Source organism: Hemiscyllium ocellatum, chromosome 17 (assembly GCF_020745735.1).
Source record: "Hemiscyllium ocellatum isolate sHemOce1 chromosome 17, sHemOce1.pat.X.cur, whole genome shotgun sequence".
NCBI classification, from domain to species: Eukaryota; Metazoa; Chordata; class Chondrichthyes; order Orectolobiformes; family Hemiscylliidae; genus Hemiscyllium; species Hemiscyllium ocellatum.
This window is the reverse complement of record NC_083417.1, coordinates 28,399,551-28,425,189: the sequence shown is the minus strand read 5'-3', so window position 1 is coordinate 28,425,189 and position 25,639 is coordinate 28,399,551. Positions and strand designations below refer to the sequence as shown.

At 40.9% G+C, this 25,639-nt stretch overlaps 1 long non-coding RNA gene across 2 annotated transcripts in view; it reads right to left on the bottom strand.

The window, feature by feature from the left end:
- The window catches only part of LOC132823675 (uncharacterized), a 58,860-nt gene extending 40,597 nt beyond the window's left edge, over positions 1–18,263 (bottom strand). The window contains exons 1-2 of one of the 2 annotated variants that reach the window (XR_009645576.1): positions 18,156–18,263; positions 3,170–3,261 (exon numbers count right to left, since the gene is read on the bottom strand). This is a non-coding gene — a long non-coding RNA (uncharacterized LOC132823675). The remainder of the gene's footprint in view (positions 1–3,169; positions 3,262–18,155) is intronic. The other variant, XR_009645577.1, reaches the window with a different exon arrangement.
- Positions 18,264–25,639: the final 7,376 nt, after the last annotated feature.

The window sequence follows — 25,639 nt, the reverse complement described above, 5'->3', positions numbered from 1 at the left end:
TCCAAAGTCCCTCTGTTCCAATACAATCCTTAAGGTCCTACCATTCACCATGAAACTCCTACCTTGATGTGACTTTCCAAAATGCAAGACTTCACACTTATCTATATTAAACACCATTTTACCATTTCTCGGCCTACTTCCCCGCTGATCAAGGTCCTGGTGCAATTTTTGATAACTTTCTTTATATCCACAAACTACATAATTTAATGTCACCTGCAAACTTTCTGCCCTGTGACCGAATGCGTTAACTCCCCCTCCCACTCCACCAATGACATGTAGGTCTTTGGCCTCCCCCATCACCAAACCCTACACACCCGATGCCTGGGGGAAGAACACCTCATCTTCCGCCTTGGGACCCTGCAACCACTCGGGATCAATGTCGATTTCACCAGTTTCCTCATTTCCCCTTCTCCCCTTATCCCAGTCCCAAGCCCCAACTCGGCACCGCCCTCTTGACCTGCCCATCTTCCTTCCCACCTATCCAATCCATCCTCCTCTCTGACCTATCATTATTCCCCCTGCCCACCACCCCACCACCCCCCCCACCTCCACCACCAACTTTCATCTACCTATCACATTCCCAGCTACCTGACCTCCACCTACACTCCTTCCCATTTATCTCTTAGCCCCCAGTTAACAAGCCTCATTCCTGATGAAGGGCTTATGCCTGGAACGTCAATGCTCCTGCCCCTTGGATGCTGCCTGTCTGGCTGTGCTTTTCCAGCCTCACACTCTCAACCTACTGATCATGCTTTATATATTTCTCATCCAAATCACTATGAGCCCAGCACCATCCCCTGAGGCATTCCACTAGTCACAGGTCCAACAAGCATTCTTCCACTATTACCCTCTGCTTCCTTCCATCAAGCTAATTGTGCATTCAATTTGTCAGATCCCCCTGGATTCCATGTGATCTAGCCTTTCAGAGTAACCTACCATGTGGAAGCTTATTAAAGACCTTCCTGAAATCTATGTTGACTACACCCATCGGCCTACCCTCGTCAACCTTCCTGGTCACTTCATCAAAAAACTCTAACAAATTTGTGAGGCATGATCTCCCATGCACAAAGCAGTGCTGACTGCTCCTAATCAAACCCTGTCTTTCCAAATGCATGTATATCTTGTGTCTCAGAATCTTCTCAAGTAACTCACCCACCACAGATGTTAGGCTTATTGGTCTATAATTTCCAGGTTTAGTTTTGCAGCCCTCAAGACCTGATAGTCTACATCCCAGCGTGTTGAAGAATGTGGCTATAGACTTGGTTGATACATTGATAATCATCTTCCAAAATTCCATGATTTCAATGTTTGCTCTAGGTTGGAAGTTTGTCATTGACACCCATTATTGAAGAAAGAAGCAAGGGGAATAAACAAGGAACAATAGACCCAACAAGCCTTATATCAGTCGTAAGGAAAATATTAGAATGTATAATAAAAGAAGTGACACTCAAATGAAAATTGAGCAGTCAATATAGATTTGTGAGTGCAAAACCTTCTTAGAGGTTTTTGAGGATGTGATTAATAAAATTGAGAAAGAAAGCTGATGAATCTAATTTATTTGGACACTCAAAACCTTGAATCAGTTCATTTATTGAGTACAGCTGTAATGAAGTAATCATGATGACTGCACCTTGGAGTAGTGTGTACAATTTTAGTCTCATTATTTCAGGAAGGATATAGTCATATAGGAAGTGCAGCAAATATTCATCAAACCTTTTCCTGCAACTATCCAATGAAGAGACATTAGGTAAACTGGGCCTGTATTCTCTGGAGTTTCCAAGAATGAGAAGTGATCTTATTGAAACCTACAAAATATGGGGAAGGATAGAAAACAAGGGGTGCAATTTAAACGTAAGAAGGTGCCTTTTATGATGAGGTGAGAAGATTTTTTTTTACTCAGATAGTGGTAAATATTTGGAATTGTCTACCCCAAAGGTGTGTGGAAGCTCAATGTTTGAGTATATTTAAAGTAGAAGTTGAATAATTTTTGATAATCAATGTATACAGGGTTATAGGGATAATGTGGGTAAAAGACATTGAGGTGTTTGATCAGTCATGGTGCATTTAGATTCAAGAGTGACCACCAAAAGATATTTATAAATACACACAGAAGAAGCAGTTGCAAGGAGCAGGGGAAGAGCTGAGGAGCGGGACTAACTGGATTGATTTATGAAAGAGCTTTCACAGTCGTGATTTTTATCCGAATAAACAGAGTTTCATGTTTCAAGATATGTTATCTTTATCTTCTTTACAGATAAGGATATGTTGCACTTCAGATAAGAATTATCTCAGGTTACAAATGTTGATAAAAGCCAGATGTAGCAACTTTTGGAATATTATAACTCACACAGTAAATTTAGCTCCTCCCAACTGGTGGAAGATGAGCAAAGAATGCTAAAGTAGAATGTTTCAAGTTCCCTCAACTCTCATTTTAATATTATTAGTTTTAGCAATGGATGGGAGCCTCATTGAAAAATAATAATTCGAATCCAAATGCTAATGTGAGGGATTGATGCCATTTTAATCTGCTTCTGAGTATGTCACTTGCTGCGTTATGAACACTTTGGGCGAGAACAGTTAGGAAGGCAAAATCACTACAATTAAGTGAAGAAACTTAGGAGGAAGAATAAATGTGCAAAGTGTTTCTTAAATGGTGAGATTGGACAATATAGATGTACAAAGGGACTTGGGTGTTCTCGTCAATTAGTCATTGATGGCTTACCTGCTGGTACAATGAACTATTAGGAAGCTAAGTTGGCTCAGGAAACACAGGAGTAATCTACCTGACCCCACAAACAATGAATTATCCTTCACTGCCCCAGTCCTCCCTTCCCTAGCTGCGATTTCCTTGAACTTCTATGTTAGGAATGTAGAGCCAGGCGTCGTCTGTTAAATAGTAGTATGTAAACACAATGGAATGAAAACTAAGTTCAGAAAATGATAGCAATATGTGAAGTGATTGGCAGTATCTCTGGAGAAAGAAAAGAGTTAATGTTTCAGGTCAATGACCTTTTATCAAAACTGATTGGAAGAGAAACAGAATGCAACGTGAATTTTGTGAGAATGACAAATACAGAAGGTACAGGAAAAATAGCTTTTTACACTGAGAAAAAGCAATCTAATATTCCCTTAAGGTTTAAGTTGTGAGTTCTCAATAAGCAATGATTACCTTTGCATTTGCAATTTATTATTCACTAAACTTGCCTCAGAAGCGCCATTGCAGAATTGAATGGATTTTGGTTGCTGCAAGAGAGTCAACAGCTGTGAAAATAAGAGAATAATTTAAAATCTTAAGCCTTGATTAAAAATATCTAAAAACTTCAATAAACACCTGGATTTGTCATTATGACTTCAAATATTCTAGTATCTCCTATTTTGGACACAAAAGGAGTTTTTTGTGACTGAGCGATTTTTGAGAAGATTTGTAGCTCAGGTTGAGGTTCTGGATGTAAGTTTGCTCGCTGAACTGGAAGGTTCATTTTCGGACATTTCGTCACCATACTAGGTAATATCATCAATGAGTCTCCAGTGAAGCACTGGTGGTATGGCCCACTCTTTATTTGTGTGTTTAGCATTCCTTGGGTTGGTGATGTCATTTCCTGTTCTTTTTCTCAGTGGGGGGTGGTAAATGGGATCCAAGTCAATATGTTTGTTGATAGAGTACCGGTTGGAATGCTATGCTTCTAGAAGCATGAAAGGACAATTTACAGGAGACTGAGCAGTAAAAATCAAGACCAAAATAATGCTGTAAATAATGTGGAGAATGCCACAAGGAAGAAAAGAAGAATGTCCATGATGGTGAAAGCATTGTTCTAACTACAAGAAATTAACTTTATTGCACACATGTGTTTTGCTGGAAAAAAGGACTGAAACTCAAAAATCACGGACTGAAACTCTGTTAAGGGTGCTTCTCAAAGTGATATTCAAAGATTCTCACTCTACCCTCTGGAACATATTGGCACCATCAAGTCTCAAGGTAAAACAGGGCTTGTGACTGATGGAATCAGAACTGCAATCTGAATATCAAATTACTGTGAAGTATCAGCTAGACAATGATGCTACATGCAACATCATGAGCTTTGTTGACCTATGTAAAATTGCTCCAGATGATGACCTAAAAATGTAGCTGTTGAAGATGATATTGTGATTCCACAATGGAATCATGCTCATCCAAAGGAAACAAATGGAGCTGAGATTAAGTTGTCAGCTTGATGAAAAAGAAGTTTATCAGTCATGTATGAGAATTGTTGACAAATAGGACTAGGTGAGATTGGGATATTTGGTTGGTATGACCATCGCCGACAGATTCGCGACGTCCGTGGCTATCGGGAATCATCTCCTTCCTATTTGGTTGGTATGGACAACTTGGATTGGCAGGTCTGTTTCCATGCTGTGTGACTCTGTGAATGGTCCATATAGTGTCCCACAGCACTGCCCATCTATATAATTCTGCATAGCACCATTAAAAACTGGATTACACAAACACATTTCTTCTGCAAATGCATTTCACAAGCATTTCTGAACTGATTGTTGCAAAATTTCTGAATTGCTAATGGTGCAACAAGTACTTTTTTGTACAGGAATAGGAATTTAAAACAGTCTAAGTGTGACTGTAAGAGGGAGGTGTCAGAATCTGAAGGCAAAGGGACTAATTCCAGGGCAGAATCTGTTCGAACTGGATTTCTCCACTAATGCTTTGTGGGAATGTTAATGAGTACTCTGGGGAGTGTTTAAACTAATGTGACAGGGAGTGGGCACCAAAATGAAACTAGGGTGTAGGAACCTGACACACACAACAGGTACAAATAGTATAAAGATTGTTCAGAAACAATTCTAGAAGCATGAAAGGACAATTTACAGGAGACTGAGCAGTAAAAATCAAGACCAAAATAATGCTGTAAATAATGCGGAGAGTGCCACATAAAAGAAAAGAAGAATGTCCATGATGGTGGACAGGAAATGTGAAGCAGTCAATTATGTGTTTGGTGATTCAAGTGGTACATAAGGTGGATGAACTGCTAGAGTTGCCATATGTGATTATGATATAGTGCTCATAAGAGAGATCTTGCTTAAGGAAGGGAGGATTAGCAATGTAACATTCCTGGCCAGAAGGAATTTAAGAGAGATAAGTGAGAGAGTGGTGCTGGCAATTTTAGTGGAAGAAATTATAGCACAGAAAAGGGATGATGTAATTGCAAACAGTCAAAGTCAGAATCTATTTAGTTGGAACTGAGGATAAAAGAGCAACTATTGACTAATGTATGTATACCGGTCTTTCAAATTGTGGAAAAGAGGCAGGCGAGAAAATTTGCAAACAAATTATGAAAAGACACATGATAGACTGGTGTGTCTCACATCAGTGGTGAGTAAGTTGTTGCAGGGAATCCTCAGGGATAGCATTTACATGTGTTTGGAAAAGCAAGAACGGATTAGGGATAGTCAACATGGCTTTGTGTGTGGGAAATTGTGTCTCGCTAACTTGATTGAGTTTTTTGAAGAGTGACAAAGCAGATTGATGAAGGCAGAGTGATGGACATGTCTAGATGGACTTATGTAAGGTGTTTTTCAAGGTTCTGCATGCTAGATTGATTAGCAAGGTTAGGTCACATGAAAGACAGGAAGAACTAGCCATTTGGATGCAAAATATGCACAAAGGTAGGAGACAGAAGGTAATGGGAGAGGGTTGCTTTTCAAACTGGAGGCCTGTGACCAGCAGTGTGTCACAAGACTCAATGCTGGGTCCACTGCTTTTGGTTATTTACATAAATGACTTGGATGTGAATATAGGGGATATAGAGTCAGAGAGATGTACAGCATGGAAACAGACCCTTCGGTCCAACCTGTCCATGCCGCCAGATATCCCAACCCAATCTAGTCCGAGCTGCCAGCACCCGGCCATATCCCTCCAAACCCTTCCTATTCATATACCCATCCAAATGCGTCTTAAATGTTGCAATTGTACCAACTTCCACCACATCCTATGACAGCTCATTCCATACACATACCACCCTCTGCGTGAAAACGTTGTCCCGTAGGTCCCTTTTATATCATTCCTCTCTCACCCTAAACCTATGCCCTCTAGTTCTGGACTTCCCAACCCCAGGGAAAAGACTTTGCCTATGTATCCTATCCATGCCCCTCATGATTTTGTAAAACTCTATATGGTCACCCCTCAGCCTCCAGGGAAAACAACCACAGCCTATTCAGCCTCTCCCTATAGCTCAAATCCTCCAGCCCCGGCAACATCCTTGTAAATCTTTTCTGAACCCTTTCAAGTTGCACAACATCTTTCCGATAGGAAGGAGATTAGAATTGCACGCAGTATTCCAACAGTGGCCTAACCAATGTCCTGTACAGCCGCAACATGACCTTCCAACTCCTGTACTCAATACTCTGACCAATAAAGGAAAGCATACCAAATGCCTTCTTCACTATCCTATCTATCTGTGACCCCACTTTCAAGGAGCTATGAACCTGCACTCCAAGGTCTCTTTGTTCAGCAACACTCCCTAGGACCTTACCATTAAGTGTATAAGTCCTGCTAAGATTTGCTTTCCCAAAATGCAGCACCTTGCATTAATCTGAATTAAACTCCATCTGCCACTTCTCAGCCCATTGGCCCATCTGGTCCAGATCCTGTTGTAATCTGAGGTAACCCTCTTTGCTGTCCACTACACCTCCAATTTTGGTGTCATCTGCAAACTTACTAACTGTAACTCTTATACTCGCATTCAAATCATTTACGTAAATGACAAAAAGTAGAGGACCCAGCACCGATCCTTGTGGCACTCCACTGGTCACAGGCCTCCAGTCTGAAAAACAACCATCCACGATTACCTTCTGTCTTCTACCTTTGAGCCAGTTCTATATCCAAATGGCTAGTTCTCCCTGTATTCCATGAGATCTAACCTTGTTAATCAGTCTCTCATGGGGAGCCTTGTTGAACGCCTTACTGAAGTCCATATAGATCACATCTTCTGCTCAGCCCTCTTCAATCTTCTTTGTTACTTCTTCAAAAAACTCAATCACGTTTGTCAGACATGATTTCCCACGCACAAAGCCATGTTGACTATCCCTATTCTGTCCTTGCCTTTCCAAATACATGTACATCCTGTCCATCAGGATTCCCTCCAACAACTTGCCCACCAGTCAGGCTCACAGTCTACAGTTCCCTGGCTTATCTTTACCACCCTACTTAAACAGTGGCACCATGTTTGCCAACCTCCAGTCTTCCGGCACCTCACTGTAACTATCGATGATACAAATATCTCAGCAAGAGGCCCAGCAAACACTTCTCTAGCTTCCCACAGAGTTCTCAGGTACACCTGATCAGGTCCTGGGGATTTATCCACCTTTAACTGTTTCAAGACATCCAGCACTTCCTCCTCTGGACATTTTGCACGATGTCACCATCTATTTCCCTACAGTCTATATCTTCCATATCCTTTTCCACAGTAAATACTGATGCAAAATATTCATTCAGTATCTCCCCCAATTTCTGTGGCTCTACACAAAGGCCGCCTTGCTGATTTTTGAGGGGGCCTATTCTCTCCCTAGGTACCCTTTTGTCCTTAATATATTTGTAAAAACCCTTTGGATTCTCTTTAATTCTATTTGCCAAAGCTATCTCATGTCCCCTTTTTGTCCTCCTGATTTCCCTCTTAAGTATACTCCTACTTCCTTTACACTCTTCTAAGGATTCACTCGATCTATCCTGTCTATACCTGACATATGCTTCCTTCTTTTTCTTAACAAAACCCTCAATTTCTTTAGTCATCCAGCATTCCCTATACCTACCAGCCTTCCCTTTCACCCTGACAGGAATATACTTTCTCTGGATTCTTCTGATCTCATTTCTGAAGGCTTCCCATTTTCTAGTTGTCCCTTTACCTACAAACATCTACCTCCAATCAGCTTTTGAAAGTTCTGGCCTAATACCGTCAAAATTGGCCTTTCTCCAAATTAGAACTTCAACTTTTAGATCTGGTCTATCTTTTTCCTTCATTATTTTAAATCTAATAGAATTATGGTCGCTGGCCCCAAAGTGCTCCCCCACTGACACCTCAGTCACCTACCCTGCCTTATTTCCCAAGAGTAGGTCAGGTTTTGCACCTTCTCTAGTAGGTACATCCACATACTGAATCAGAAAATTGTCTTGTACGCAGTTAAGAAATTCATCTCCATCTAAACCTTTAACACTATGGCAGTCCCATTCGATGTTTGGAGAGTTAAAATCCCCTACCATAACTACCCTATTATTCTTACAGATAGCTGAGATCTCCTTACAAGTTTGTTTCTCAATTTCCCTATGGTTGGTTAGTTTGCAGAAGACACCAAAATTAGTGGTGCATTGAACAGCAAAGAAGGTCACCTCAGCGTACAACATGATCTTGATCAGATAGGCCAATGGGCTGAAGAATGGCAGATGGAGTTTAATTTCAATAAATGTGAGGTGCTGCATTTTGGCAGGACAAATCAGGGCAGGCCTTATACACTTAATGGTAAAGTCCTGGGGAGTGTTGCCAAAAAAAGAGATCTTGGGATGTATGTTCACAGTTCGTTGAAAGCAGGGTCACAGATAGATGAGATAGTGAAGATGACATTTGATATGCTTTCCTTTATTGGTCAGTGCATCGGGTATAAGAGTTGGGGGAACATATTGCAGCTGTACAGGGCATTGGTTAGGCCACTTTGGAATATTGCATTCATTTCTGGTGTCCCTGCTATGGTAAAGATTTTGAAAAACTTAAAAGGATTCAGAAAAGATTTACGAGGATGTTGCCAGGGTTAGTGGGTTTAAGCTGTAGGGAGAGACTGAATAGGCTCAAGCTATTTTCCCAGGAGCATTGGAGGCTGTGGGGTGACCATATAGAGGTTTATATAATCATTAAGGGCATGGATAGGGTAAATAGACAAGGGTGGGTAAGTCCAAATCTAGAGGGTATACGTTTAAGGTGAGAGGTGAAAGATTTAAAAGGGACCTCAACTTTTTCACGCAGAGGGTGGTACATATATGGAATAAGCTGCCAGAGGAAATATAGGATGTTTGTACAATTACAACATTTAAAGGGCATCCGGATGGGTATATGAATAGGAAGCATTTAGAGGGATATGGGCCAAATGCTGGGCTTAGATTATTTTAGGATATCTGGTTGATATGAACTCTATCTACAGAATTGTGATAATATGGGATTTAATTTCTTATAATCAACTTAGGTAGGAATGACATAAAGAACAAAAAAAAGGAGGATTTTCTGGAGTGTATACAAGAGACCTTTTTAAATTAACATGCTGCCACCTGATGAAGGAAGGGATGTAGCAAGCATTCAGGTCAGTAAAATCAACAGACTTTTGTTAACATCACACTCTAAACAAGAAAGGGTAGGAGGACACTCCCTTGAAACTCACTCATTTGGGTTCAAGTTCTGTCTTCTTGTTTCCCACTGGCATAACTGGTGTAACAGGTTCTAAGTTCCATTGAAACTCAGCAAAATCCACCTCATTCCCAGTTTTTTCCTGTACCATTAACACTTAACCACTTTTATTTTCATCCTTACTTCTAATTCCATCCTTTAATGTCTCTTCTGACTAAGACAACAGTCTCGAACCATATTCTCAATTCTTAACCTCATCTCTATAAGATGATTTCATTTTAATAACGGATAATGATGCATGACACAGTATCAGTGATCTTATTCGCATTACAGTGAAGAGTAGCAGTCATCTGCTTCTGTATTTTTACTGGAATAGATCCTTGACAGTGAAGATGAATATTGGATAATTTAAGAATCTCATGCTTCAGCCACAATTTGGAAGACAAAAGAACAAATATTTGTTACAACCAGATGCTAGGCAAGTTTCCCCAATTCATTACAGTTCCAGACTGGGGGGACCCCAAACTATTAAGCACCTAAATGGGGAAGGATGAAATGGGTCCTGTTCTTTACTAACCCACTCCAATCGGCTGATTACAATCAGGTTAGTGTAAAAAGGATTTCTTCCTTTGTGGATACCTTTCTTCCACTTCCAAATTAACCAGGCTTTCTTGTTAATAGTGAGTTTTACTAAACATGGGAAGTTTAGTAACACTACACGCATACACTCAAAATCAAAATCAAAATCAGAGGTCAGTCTAAAAGGATGAGAGTAGGAAAATAAGATGTACACATCAGTCTCTGGTTTACGCACAAACAGCAGAGTTGGACATCGTTAGCGTAACAGAGGAGATGACAGGTAGTGCTGGTGTTGACAGTTAGCTTCACAAAGCTTAGATTTTAAAACTGATTGAGACTGTAGTTTACAGAACTACAGCCTTTCAGTTGAAATGCAGGAAAGTGAATATGAGGAATGTCAGTTCAGTAGTGACTGTTTTGAATGGCACAGCAAGACTGAAGGTGCGGAATGGCCAGCTCCTGTTCCTATTTTACAACCTGCAGTTGTAATATCTCTATAGTAGTCCTCTATCAAAAATGCATTTTTGGAGTTAAACCCTAAAAAACATTCACAGTCCTTTGAGATTCTCATCCATGGTCATAAAATAATGCAACTAAAAAAAAACTCAGTTTCCTTGGCGTTAATCGTGATGCCAGCAAGCCAGAATTTGTCTTGTGGGTCAGTGTAATCATAACAGCCAGAATCCTGTCATTGGTCTGTTAAAGCTGGGTTCCAGAAATTCTTCACCATTCTGCACTCCCTGGATACTGGATAAGTATAGTTATCTGTTCCTAATATGCTGTGTTTGTGATCCTATTCTGACATTGCTCTTTCCTGGCAAACATGGCCTGGTTCCTTTAATAGCAACAACTGTGCTGTCTTTATTCATGCATTTTCTCTTGCCAGACCTTCTGTGTGTCTTTTCATTTCCCATCTCCATGTGTATCTGCATTCCTCCCTCATTTGAAAGGTAAAGTCACTGTAGTCCCACTCTCCCATGAGAGAGAGAGAGAGACAGCTAATGGTTGTTTACCCTGAGGGTCACCATACCTCAGCTGATAGTAGAGATTGTGAAGGAGAGCCCACCATGGTAACCCTCAGCAATTTTTGTAATGGTATCTACTATGTTGGTATCATTCTGCATCACAAACCAGCTGTCCAACATCTGAGTTAACTGACCCTCTACTTACACTTACACATTGGACTAATTTTCAAGTTTGCCTCATTCTATATTAGTGCAGAGTTTGTTTTTCCCTCTCTTTTATGCTCTGAGTATCCTGTAGATTCCTCTGGAGACCATCACCCTTCTTTAGCCTTTCCCACACAGCCCTTGTCTGGCCAACTGGTCCCAGTGCTCTGCTGCACTGCAGGCCTTTCCCATTGGTGCACGGAGTTTGGAGGTCTCTCCCTCCTGGTAGGTTGTTCCCTGAAAATGCCTGGGCACATTTCTCTCTGCACCTAATACAAAGTTGCCGTTTTCTCTCTTTCATATAAGGAGCTTCTCTCCAAGTTTCTTGTGGGCCTTTCTCAGAAAATTCTTTTCATGTCCTGCTGCAGACTGTTAGATGTGTTCGCATGTTCCTCATCAGGCGTGCTTCCAATTTTAATTCCCCACAGCATTCTGGACCATTGCCTGGATGTCCTGAGCCTGTGAACTACTGTCATATATGTAGTAAGTTCAGGTCTGAACTCAGGTAAATGAACATGAGCAGGCTTTGTTGAACACAACACTATATTTGAGAGAAGGAGAGAACGTATGTGATACTCTATATTCTCAGATGCAGGTTAATCTTGGCCTGACACTACTAATGACATCATTTCTAATTATCATGGTATTCTATTGAATTACAGAGGGAAGCAATACTAAATCTACAAAATGTGGTGGAGCAAGTGGAGCATTTATCAGTGATGCATCAATTGGCAAATAATGATTGCAACAACATCTGAGTCAGAATAATTAAGGAAGGGGGCAAAATACAATTAAGCATAAAGTTCTTTAACTGGAGGAGTGATAAATTCAATGACTGGAAAAGAACTCTAGTTGAGTCAGACTGGAATTTAAACTGGTCGGCCGGACAGTAATTGAATAGTGCAATATCTGGTGAATGTGCATTTACAGACTGATAGCACTGTGATTGGCTCTTAAATGCCCTTGTAAATGTAGTGGCAAACCACTCATTTCAGGGGCAATTAGGGGTGAGCAACAAATGCTGCCATTACCCAGTGACATCCACATCTCAGGAAAGAGCTTTTTTAAATGTTCATAAAGGGGAATATAGAATGTGAGTAAATGAGTCAGAAACATAATAAACGGTGACAAAAAGACCTCAGCGGGAACATTAGGTGAAGAGAGTTTGGGAGCACAAGTTGGTAAGCACCTCACTGTGAGAGCTCTGCAGCTGGCGGAGGGAGAAACAGCCCAGGTTCCTGGCACTCGGAGGCCTGTCTCCCTGCTCCGTCTCAGGACAGGGTGTTCCAGGATTTGATGTCTGTGCTGAGAGCCTGCTGCAACATCTGGAAGCAAGATGTATAAAACATATGGGTTCTGCTGGCACTATTTCTTCTCTTGGTCCCACATCTCTATTCATTCCCTGGCCTCTGTGCAAAAGTACTGGCATGGGAGAGCGATGTCTGCGGTGCGGAAGTGTACAGCAAACAGGCAGCAATGCATTAGGATGGCCAAGGATTAGAGAGCCGACAGGTCTGTGTCCATAGTGCATGGTTCTATGTGTAATGTTGTTGCCGTTCATGATGCAGCAGCTCCTTCTCTCATAGATTCTAACACTTAGGTTAAAAACAATGACTGCAGATGCTGGAAACCAGATTCTGGATTAGTGGTGCTGGAAAAGCACAGCAGTTCAGGCAGCATTCCAAGGAGCAGTAAAATTGACATTTTGGGCAAAAGCCCTTCATCAGGAATACAGGCAGAGAGCCTGAAGTGTGGAGAGATAAGCTAGAGGAGGGTGGGGATGGGGAGAAAGTAGCATAGAGTACAATAGGTGAGTGAGGGAGGGGATGAAGGTGATAGGTCAGGGAGGAGAAGGTGGAGCGGATAGGTGGAAAAGAAAATAGGCAAGTAGGACAAGTCATAGGGACAGTGCTGAGCTGGAAGTTTGGAACTAGGGTGAGGTGAGGTGAGGGAAGGGGAAATGGGGAAACTGTTAAAGTCCACATTGATGCCCTGGGGTTGAAGTGTTCTGAGGCTGAAGATGAGGCATTCTTCCTCCAGGCATCTGATGGAGCGGCGGTGAAGGAGGCCCAGGACCTCCATGTCCTCGGCAGAGTGGGAGGGGGAGTTGAAATGTTTTAATGCTCCTCAGATGCTGCCTGAACTGCTGTGCTCTTCCAGCACCACTAATCCAGATTCTGACACTTAGTCCACCCTCTGGGCATTTTCATTCCCATTGTATATGTTTGATTTTCAGCTCAATGGAAGGCAACAGCGAGCTCACTTTGGGCAATGGTTTCCTGCCTCCACTCGACATATCTCTGAACATCCAGATTCCCTTCCTGATCGCTATATCTGTGATCTCCATAGGCTTCGCAGCTTCCTCCATCTCCAACCAACCCTGCACCTGCCCACCTTTGTTCCACAACCACTGGTATATGAGGTGACCATGTCAGATGTGGTCATTCACTGTCCAACACTTGAAGCCATGGTGCCTCTGACCATGGGCGAACCCCATTCCTGGCCATGCATTACCATATCTCCTTACAAACACAGTTGTTTCTTTGTACTCAGGTGCTGCCAGGCCTGTTGCATTTCTCAAGCATTCTATTTGTTTATTTCAGATTTCCAACATCCATGATATTATGCTTTTATTTTTTACAAATGTAGTTGCCCCATTCATAGTTGTGAATCCCTTTTACCCCATGCTGCAATCCACAATCAGACAAATACATTCCCTCATCTCCTTCTCATGACAAAAGGCCCTTTTCCTAGTTTTTTTTGCATGGACCTGATGGACAGACTCTGGTCCATAGTCCATGTCAAGAATTCACAGTGGCATGTTTCCCCCCAGCAGATGATCAGATAGGAAGCCACATATTAATGAGGTGAGACATTTATAAGGCCATTATTGAGCAATAATGCCTCTTAATGGCCAACTTGTCACTCCCTGGGTGGTTTTCTACAAATGCCTTCGAAGGGGCGGGCATGATTATCATTTAAAAATGAGACATATTGATAATAGTAGAAGGATAAGTTACAAAGGGAAAAATTCTACCCTAGGCCTTTATAAAATGTTAGTTAGGCCAAAACTAGAGCACTTCATTAAATGTGAGGAAAAATCTTTCAGAAGGATGCAAAAGCACCAAAGTGAGGGGGTGCTGGAAACATTTGCTTGAATGGTATGAGGGAGAAGGGTGGTTGCAAAGCAACACTTATTGTCCAATCCCAGAAGATTTTAGAGCAATAACAACCAACTAGACAGAGTGTGGCTGGATTCACTTATAGACCAGATCAAGAAGTTAGTGTTCTTTTTATAGCAAGCAACAGCTGTCTTGGTCAGTTTCTACTGCCAGCCCACATATTATTACTGAACTTAATTTTACAGCTTGTGATGATGGGATATGACTCTCTGGATGCTGGTCCAATCACTATATTCTTGAGATGTGGGTGCCACTGGCTAGGCCAGCATTTATTGCCCACCCCTAATTATCCTGCAGAAAGTAGTGCAGAGTGTGTTCTTGATTGCTACTGTCTTTGAGGTGGAGATATAGCCACACAAAGTATCCTTCAATGTTCAAACTGTATTGTGGAAGATATTTTGTGGAATTTGCTTTGAAGTTCTCTTGGTCTCATTAAAGCAGTTTAACCAGTTAAATATGGAGTTCACCAACCAAAATTTATTTGGCACATCTTCAAAATAATTGTGGAAATGCATGTGACGGCACAGATAAAAAACCTGGGGAATAAAAATCTGGGAAGTTCTCCCATTTTCCCCTATGGCTTTGATGTAATTTGACAGAAACCTATGCAGTCATAGATAATGATTCTGTCTTTCCACTGATCTGTCAAAATCACGGTAGGATAAGGAAAACTTACATAGAAATTACTAATGACAAAATTTATTTGGATCAGTGAATAATCTTATACAGTCATAGCATCATAGAGACATTCAGCTTCAAGAATCATGATGTGGAGGTGCAGGTGTTGACTGGGGTGGACAACGTTAAAAGTTCACACAACACCAGAGTATAGTCCAACAGGTTTATGTGGAAGTACAAGCTTTCAGAGCATTGCACCTTCATCAGATAGCTAGTGGAGCAGGATCATAGGACACAGAATTTATAGTAAAAGATCATAGTGTCATACAACTGATGGGATATATTTAATAAACCTAGATTGCAATTAAGTCTTTCATCCTTAAGAATGGATTCCAGGTTTTTATTCATCTCGGGAATGTGACTTGATACAAGTTCTGGGATTTACGTATTAATGAAGCAAAACCTGCAAGTCATTCTAATAGGTGAAAGACTTAACAGCAATCTAGATTTGTTTGTGTCATACATCAGTTGTATGACACTATGCTCTTTTGCTATAAATTCAGTGTCCTATGATCCTAATGCACTAGCTACCTGATGAAGGAGCTGCGCTCTGAAAGCTTATACTTCCAAGTAAACCTGTTGGACTAGTACCTGGTTTGTGTGATTTTTTAAACTCCAGGATCAGTTCTTGTTCCATTGTTGTTCATTATTTATATCAAGGAATTTGATGAGAACATTGAAGTTATGGTTAGTAAGTTTGCAAATGACACCAGAATTGGAGGTAAAGTCAATTGTGAAGATTATATAAGAGTTCTTGATCAACTGGGACAATAGGCTGAGAAGTAGCAGATGAAGTTTAATTTAGGTAAATGAGAGGTGTTGTATTTTTGTAAAACAAACCAAGGCAGAACTTGTACAGTTAAGGGGAGGGCTCTAGAGAGTGTTGTTGAACAGAGACCTCAGAGTCCAGGTACATATGTCCTTGAAAGTGGTGTTGCAAGTTGATGGGATGGTGAAGAAGCCATTTTGTTTGCTTATATTCATTGATCGGTGCATTGAGTATATGACTTGGGACATCATGTTGCATCTATACAAGTCATTGGTGAGGCCGTTTTTAGAATACTGTGTGCAATTCTGGTCATGCTGATATAAGAAAGCTGTTGTTAAACTAGAAAGGGTACAGAAAAAAATCACAAGGATGTTGGGATATGCTGGGATATCTTTTCCTGCAGCATTGGAGACTGAAGGATGACCTTATCGAGGTTTATGAAATAATGAGGGGCATAGGTAAGGTGAAAAGCCAAGGTCTTTTTTCCAAGGGTAGAGAAGGCATAGATTTAAGGTGAGAGGGGAAATATTTAAAAGGGACCAGAGGGGCAACTTTTTCACACAGTGGAAAGTGTGTGTGTGTGGAATGAGCTACTAGTGGAATTGGTAGAGATAGGTACAATTACGACACTTAAAAGATATTTGGGCAGGTCCAGGTGCAAAATGGCAAGAGCATAGATCTCCTTGATTATTAGGAGGTATTGCCAGACATAAACTAGAAATACTGTACAGCTTATCAGCTTAAGACCTTTTGGGAGCGTCCTGTTACAATTTCAGAAATGTATCTTGGGATGGGAAAATCAGTATTTATTGCCCATCCCTAGTTAGTCTTGAGAAGTTGGCGTTTGCCATTTTAAATAAAGAGGATCGTGTCTGGTGCCGAGCAGGACAAATGCCATCTCCAGTATTGGTCTAATCATCCTGGCTTCTCCAAATCATATCGGTTATTATATTATCTTTCACAGCCTGGAATTCATGGGGACCTGCCAGATGGCATTAGATTACAAGCTCAGTTCCAGTGTCTGAAAGCTGTGTGGCTATTTTGTTATCCAATTAAACATCGTGGCCTAATTTTTATCCTTTTAACTTTGCTTCCCAACTTAGGCTGATTAAAGGCGATAGTCATTCCATAGTCTTCATGTAATAAGAAAACACAGAATTGAATCCTCACAATCACCAAATGCTTCCATGGTGGCTCAGTGGTTAGCACTGCTGCCTCACAGCGTCAGGGGCCTGGGTGATTCCAACCTCGGGCGACTGACTGTGTGGAGTTTGCACATTCTCCCCGTGTCTGCATGGGTTTCCTCCGGGTGCTCTGGTTTCTTCCCACAATCCAAAGATATGCAAGCCAGGTGAATTGACCATGCTAAATTGCCAATAGTGTTAGGTGCATTAGTCAGGAGTATGGATCTGAGTAGTTTTCAGAGGGCCGGTGTGAACTTGTTGAGTCAAGGAGCCTGTTTCCACACTGTAGGGAGTCTAATCTAATCTAATCATCTACCATCATAGGCAGCCCAGCTTACTACAGAATGTGCTAGTGCACCTATTTCTCTTGAACGCAGTACAGGTACACACCAGAGTCCGCTGAACCAGTTAAGACAGGGAATTGCGGAATTAATTGCTTGTCCTCTGCAAACAAAGCAAATTGGCACCAAAATCCTCTGAACCCATTCTCCAGCAGATAATTTCTCAAGCTTCACATCTGGTATTTGGACCTTCAGTGTAGAGGCAGACATTTACAGAATATTTTATAGCAAGCCAGGCAAACTTAATATTGCACATTTGTTGCATCAGGCATTTTTTTTTAACCATAGGAATGTATCTTGCTATTACAAGCAGGCCGAGAGAATCCTGTTTATTGCATATCTATTAGGTTAGACTTATGAAAAAGCATTATTTGAAATTATGGTTTACAGTCATTTCTTATTCCTGCTTTGGGGATTTTTAGCTTGGAAAATGCCGCACTTCAAATCTATCTGGGTTCATTAGACTATACATGGTGGGAAGTATCTTTTACAGAAGAGAAAGTCGTAGTACCAGTACTATCATCAATGTGTAGTAACAGGATACTAGAATTAAACATTAACAAGAAATGAGAGCAAATCATGTTTATCTTGCTTCAGAACACTCGGGAATATAACTTATTTTGATATATAGTATTTCTGTTTGCATGCTGACATGGAAGATGTTTGAACATTTCTCACAGCAACTTTGTGTAAATTGAAGCATTGTATTAACTTAGTAAATACTTTTTTCAGTTCTTTGGGAGCTGAGCTCAGTGAAATATTGGTTTTGCAGTACTGTATCAACACAAACAACAAATAGGATTTTTGGAGGGTCTGAATCACAAAAAACAGAACATTGTTTTATTTATAACTAATGAAAACTTTACAAAGAAATCTTACCTGTAAAATCTTTCTGATCTCAGTAAAAGTTTGCAGGCTGAGGAAATCTGTTTCCTTTAGGAACCCAGCAGAGTATAATTGAAACAATGAGCAGCTTTCAGACGTGGCTGCGCTGCTCATGAGTCAGGGAAGTTGGGGGACGGACATGGAGTCTGAAAGGTTTTCAATTACCAGATGAGAGAAAAACACTGCAAAACATTGTTTAGGAAAGGCACAGCTCATATTAGGATTTGGTTAACATATTTATATTTGAAACTTCCATGTAATCCAAATATCAAAATGTTGAAGGAAAATCTCTATATTTTCTTTGTAGCTTCACTTGTTAAAATAAAGTGAAAAATTGGAGTTGCAGATCATTTCTGCTTTTTTCCAAATTTTGTCATAATTATTTTAAGAGTTCAGTGCTCAGGAAAGAAGACTGTTCCTTTCACTTTTGAAATCTATTGCAAACAAAAAGCTCTTCCTACCTGAGGTGCACCATGAGTTAAGTACAAAAGATGTTCTCTCAAATTTTGGCCAAAAACGTATCTTCACACCATAATCAAAGTAGCTTCCTCCTACATTGTGTCTGTGTCGTTTTGGTTTTCAGTTCCCATGCCAAATATCTTTACCAGCCATTGGAGTGAGATTCCCAATCACGTCCTCCCAGCAGGAAGCAGTGCTCAAAGGATACACCGTTCTGATGTGACTGCAGCTCCTGTACGCTGACCTACAATTAAACTTAGCACAGACTTACAAATTTGCCCCTTACTGTTTATTATTGCCAAGTCAAGGATAATATTATACTGTTAAAATAGATGATTAAGCCAAGACTCCCTGATGTAATTCCACACAAAATGCATACAACCAGTAAACCAAGAACCTTTCAATCTTCACTAAATTCAATGCCAGGACTTTAGAGGAAACTCATTAATTTATTGAATAAAAACAAACCACGCTTCTTCCAAAATACTTTATAAAGTTTACTCCCGTTAATTCAAAAGCATCTTTTGTACAAAAAGTTAATTATCCAGAAACTTGTATTCAATTTTTTAAAAATATTATCATGATTAAAAATTTGATTGATAAAGTACATGCTGTACAATTTAGTAACCGCAACTTCAGTTAGGCAAATTACTTGGAAGATTTAATGTATTCTTTTATTTCATATGGCAGGATCTCACAGGTACTTCTCAAGGATTGGAAATGCCATAGGCAATGACTATAGCTTGTAGTATTATTCCTTTCTGGCAACCTCATTCATATTCACAGAGTGGTTTAATTTGAATACTCTGGGGGTTCAGCAACTGATCTAATGCAGCAGAGGCATCCAATGCATGATGGAGAAAGAAGTTAGAGCAGCACTAAAAGAAAGCCCAAACTGGCTGAAAAGCAATCGATTTCTCTTTAAAAATTATTTGTTCATATCTTTTGGATGTCAGTTCAATGATAAATCAAATGCCCTATGATTAATGCTGTCCCATCTATGCACGAAAAGATTTATTTTTCCTCAAATGGGTCCTATTGCCTCCTTTCAGCTAATCCATAGATTTATTAGGCCCATCTGGTGCAAGCTGTCAGATGTTCCAGGATACCTTGCAGAAATCTGCAAAAACACCTCCAAAGTTGATCCTCGACACAACAAAGATGGGAGAAAGTGAGCTCTGCAGATGCTGGAGATCAGAGTCGAGAGTGTGTTGCTGGAAAAGCACAGCAGGTCAGGCAGCAGCTGAGGAGCAGGAGAATTGATGTTTCGGGCCATCATGATGGAATCCTGATGAAGGGCTCTGGCCCGAAACGTTGATTCTCCTGCTCCTCTGAGGCATGAGGCAGCACGATGGCTCAGTGGTTAGCACTGTTTCCTCACAGCACCAGGGTCCCACATTCAATTCCAGCCTAGGGTGACTGTCTGTGTGAAGATTGCACATTCTCCCCGTGTCTGTGTGGGTTTCCTCCAGGTGCTCCGGTTTCCTCCCACAGTCCAAAGATGTGCAGGTCAGGTGAATTGGCCATGCTAAATTGCCTATAGTATTAGGTGCATTAGTCAGAGGGAAATGGGTCTGGGTGGGTTACTCTTCGGAGGGTCGGTGGGACTGGCAGAGCCAAAGGGCCTGTTTCCACACTGTAGAGAATCTAATCTAACAAAGGTGGGACCGCAGGAACCACTGAAGGTAAAAGATTGGAGGAGCAAGACGATTTGAATGTGCAGGAGCAGAGGTACGAAAGAATACTAGTCTTTGTCTTAAGAGGTTTGGAATTAGGAATGAGGAATCATGCTTTCTATTGTACAAAATCTGGGTCAGACATTATCTGGAAACTGCACCTCTTGAAAGAAATATTGGCCAATGATTTACCAGAATGAACCAGGATAGAAAGAGTTCAACAGGGAGGGTGAGATGAATAAAAGCAGCTAATATTCTTTTGAATTTAAATGGTTTAGTAGGCAATCTGATCAAGGGTATCTAAAAATAATCAAGGAATTTGATAGAATAGAGGAAGAGAAACTGGATGGAATTTACCATCATAGTTCCTGCTGAAACAGCATTGGTGATTTTTGAGTCAGGAACCCAACTCACTGCACAGTGCCCAGCAATTACTCACCACTACAGTAAACCCAATCTAGATTTCTTGATTGATCAAGGAGGACAAAATGGGATGACACCTCCATTCTGTCAAAGGAAGGATTCTAATTAAATGGACCACAGTATGAGTTAGTAAAACTCAAATGTAGGCTTTTGCAACCACAGGAATGGAGAGAAGACCTGCGAAGGCTAATTCCTGGTCTTTCAGACTTACCTGGTGATTCTGCAGTAGAATGTGAGGAGCAATAGGAGTGTGCTCTCTCCAACCTGAGGACAGTGTGCCAAGGAGCCACGACACCAGAAGGACAAAACAACTGAATGGTATGACACTTTGAAATTCCACTCTCTGATTTGCCCAGAAATCTCCTACTTGGCATTCCTCAATCAACACACCTTTCAACTCCACCCATTTCTCTTCCAGATAGTCCCTGATATATGGATACAAATATCAGAATATATTCAGGATATAGAAAGGAAATAGAGGGCTTGGTGTAGTGGTGCAATGATAACAGCCTCTCTCTCAATATTGCCAAACAAAATAATTGATCATTGATTTCAGGAAGAAATGAGAACACATCCCTAACTATATCAACAGGGCTGAGGTTGAGAGGGTTGAGAGTGTCAAGTTCCTAGGAGTGACGATAACTGACAACCAGTTCTGGGACTTCCCACATAGATGTGATGGTCAAGAAGGCAAAACAAGCCTCATCTTCCTCAGGAAGCTTAGGAAATTCAGAATGCCCATAAGGACCCTCGCCAACTTTTCCAGATGCATCGTAGAAAGCATCATGGCCTGCTCTGCCCAGGACCGGAAGAAACTACAGAACATTTTATGCACAGCACAGACCATTATGGAAGCCAATCTTCCATTCGTGGACTCCATTTTACACGTCTCTTGGCTGAAGAAACATCAAAGATCCCTCCCACACAGATAATGCTCCCCTACAACCTCTTCCATCAGGCAGAAGATACAGAAGCTTGAACACACATGTTCAAAAACAGTTTCTTCTCTGCCGTTCTTGATTGCTGACTAGACCCTCTAACTTCAAATAATGTTAAAGTTGTTCATGCTGATCTTGCTTAGCACACTTCCTATGCAGTGTAATCTGTATGCCTCAGTCTGTCTCAGCACCCTATGATCTGTGTTTGCTATGACCTGTCTACTATTAGCAAAAACAAAGCTTTTCACTGTACTTAGGTACACATGACTATAATAAATCAAATCAAATTATGTATTATCTGAAAAACTAACCCTCACCTTCAGCCTGCTTCTCACATCCATACCTCACAGTTATCCTCTTTCTATAGGGAAGGATATTGTTAAACCTAAAAGGATCCAGACAGGATTTACAAGGAAGTTGCAGGATTGAAGGGTTTGAATTATAGGGAGAGACTAATTAGGCTGGAGCGTCAGACGCTAAGCAGTGACCTTACAAGAGGTTTATAAAGTCATGAGGGGCAGGGATAGGGTAAATAGCCAAGATCTTTTTCCCAAAATAGGAGAGTTGAAAATGAAAGGGCATAGGTTTAAGATGATTAGGGAAAGATTTAAAAAACACCTGAGAGTTAACTTTTTCACATTGAGGATGATGTGTGAATGGAACGGGTTGACAGAGGAAGTGGTGCAGGTGTGTACTATTACAACATTGAAAAGACATCTGGGTGAGTACATGAATAAGAAGGGTTTAGAAGAATATGGGCCAAATGCTGGCAAATGGGACTGGGTCAAATTGGGATGTGTGGTCAGTGCAGACAGGTTGGACCAATGGGTCAGTTTTCTCTGTTTTCTCTCTGTTTAACTCAAACCCACCACTTTTGGCAGCATCCTTGTAAATCTTTTTTACACCCTTTCCAATTTAATGACATCCTTCTTATACACAGTGCTCCAAATGTAGCTTTGCCAATGTCTTGTACAGCTGCAACATGACGTCTCAATTCCTGTGCTCAATATTGTGACTGATGAAGCCAAGCATGCCAATATGACCCTGTCTACCTGTGACACCACTTTCAAGGAACTATGTGTATGTACCTCTACCTCTCTCTGATGGACCACACTCTTCAGGACTCTGCCATTAACTGTATAAGTCCCACCGTGGTTTGGCTTACCAAAATGCAACACCTTGCATTTATTTAATTTAAACTCCATCTGCCCTTCCTCGGTCCACTGGCCCAGTTGTACTCTTAGATAACCATCTTGGTTGTCCGTTGTACCACCACATTTGGTGTCGTCTACAAACTTTACTAACCATGTCTTCTATATTCTCATGCAAATCCAAATTCCTTCACTATCACTCGCAGCACTGTGCGTGTCCCTACATCTGAAACTGTGAAGAAGTTCAGGTGACATCATCTCAAGGGCACTTATGGATTGGAAAGTAAATGCTTGCCCAGCCAGTGACTAAGTACAAATACAGAAAAGCAAATCCTTTGTCTGTAAACTTTGATTGCAGGTGTCACCTCAATCCACCTCATCTGCCCTGGGGAAGGATGTATGGCTCCAGTGGAGGATAGAGCTGCTGCTACAGGCATTAACCTGCTATGACCTGCTGTTATCCCTCAGCAAAAGTGGAAGATGAAACTACCTAAGCTCTTCCATCCTGTAGTGAAGGCAGTGGCAGAGAAAAGCAGCTGAAGGGGAGTGTAGAACAGGCTAAGCATATTCCAAGAAGTTGGCAACCCTTTGTCAAGAGGTAAAAACATTTTGACAAAAAATGGCCATCAGTATCACTGAATTTTCCTGTTGTGCATTCCTCAGTGACATGGGTAAGTTGCTGACATGTCAAGAAACAGGTTCCCTGGGAGGGAAACCTACGATTCAGTGTTAAGACGTATAAAAATACCTGACCAACCTTAATCACTTCTCAATGAATTACTTGATAGACCCAAAGGGGTTCTCAACTCTCTTGCAATCCTACCACTGGGAAGATCAAATGAGGCAAAGATATGTTGAAATCCTAATCCAACACCAATTTCACAGATTTCCCCACCCTGCTTGCTCCCAAAACTCACCTTCAATTGATTGGAAAAATTCTAGCCACTGTTTCCAATTATGGGGTAAACCATAAAAAAAGCACAACTTAAAATTTGCATTAGGTCGATTTGGAATTAAATCAGGAAACATTTTTCAAACCATTGGTAATAGAAATGCAAATTCACTCTGAAAACACTATTGTTAGACTTCGGAGTTTCACAATTACAGTCATCTAATAGAGGCAGTCAATCATTTGTGAGCAATTTTCTGATGATTTATTGAGTTTGTTAAGAAATAGATACGATGCACTATTTAATTAGACAAAGAAAGGAACCCCAATGACAGATGAGAATATTTCTCCGATTCTGAAATTGTTCTTAGATTGGAGGAACATGGTTGGTGGTTTTGGAATCATGGTGTGTTTGTCCCTGATGTATTGTGGTCATTAGTCTTTGTTCCTCCCTCTGGCTGGTCTTCTCCCAGGACGATGTTGGCTGTTTCTCCTGGATATCAGGCCCCTACTCCCACAATCTAACTCCATGCCATATACCACTGTTGAGAGACATTATTTTGCAGCTGGCAATCTATGTTGTGTCCATCTCCTATCATCTGAACCCTCCTGGCCAATGACCACAGGCAGCTTACTCATGACACAAGGCTGACTGTGGTCGCCTTGCCCATTTTTGCCTCAGGGCGAGCTTGCCGTTATTTTTTGGAACAAAATATGCATATTTTGCCAAATAACACATGGACATTAGGGTACATCTAATGCCAGATAAATTGTTAACGCTTGTTCAATGGGACATCATGACCTAGTGCTTTTTGTGATTCTTGTGACTTCATCTTTTCTTTAGAAATGCTGTAAATTTGAAAAGCTAGTTATGTTGAAACAGAAGTTAATTGAAATTTTATGCTACACAGTAGACACTAGGAAAATTCAGCATTATAGGGACCCCAGTTTTCAACGATATTATTAAATAAAAAAACTGAAAGTTGCAGATGCCTGAAATTAGAAACAAATCATAAATTGCTGAAAGTCTTAGCAGGTCTGACAGGATCTGTGAGGAGAAATCAGAGTTAATGTTTCCAGTGACCTTTCTGGGTCAGTAGAGATGATAGACTTGTGTGACTTAAGTTTCTCAAGTACTATGGACCAAAGGTAACTTAATAGAATTGAGGTAACATGACTTAATTCAACCTAATTGGACAGGGTTAATCTGCTTAAAGTGACAGGAGTATGCCAATGTCCCAAATGGGAGATACAAGGGCAGAAATCCCCAGAACTAGATTCTGTGCCATATTGCATCCTTGTCAATAGTATCAAATATTTCAACTATTTTCTGTAGGGATTGGTGTACTATGTTGCAATTTACACTATTTCCATTTGGGCATCCTTTGTTCCTTAAATTTAGTCTTGCAAACACACAGTGTATTTCAATATCTCAAAAAAAACATGCAAATAGAGGAATCAGAGATTTCCTGACAGTGCAGAAAGAGGCCATTCAGCCCATCAAGTCTCAACCAATCCTCCAAGGAGCATCCCACCCAGACCCAGCCCCCACCCTATCCTTGTAACCCCAAATTTATCATGGCTAATCCATCTAGCCTTCACATCCCTGAACATTATGGGACAAGTTAATATGGCCAATCATCTAATCTGCACATCCTTGGAATGTGAGAGGAAACTGGAACATCCTGAGGAAACCCACACAGGCACCAGGAGAATGTGCAAACTCCACACAGTCGCCCGAGGGTGGAATCGAACCCGGATTCCTGGTGCTGTAAGGCAGCGTTGCTACCACTGGTGAAAAAAGTCTTCAACCATCCTACTATCTATATGCATAACTTCTTTTAATAGAAAAATCAACAATTTGGGGCTAAAATGATTATAAACTTACCAAAAAGGTTAAAAACATCTCAGTGCGTCAGGCAGTATTTTTGGAGAGTAAAGA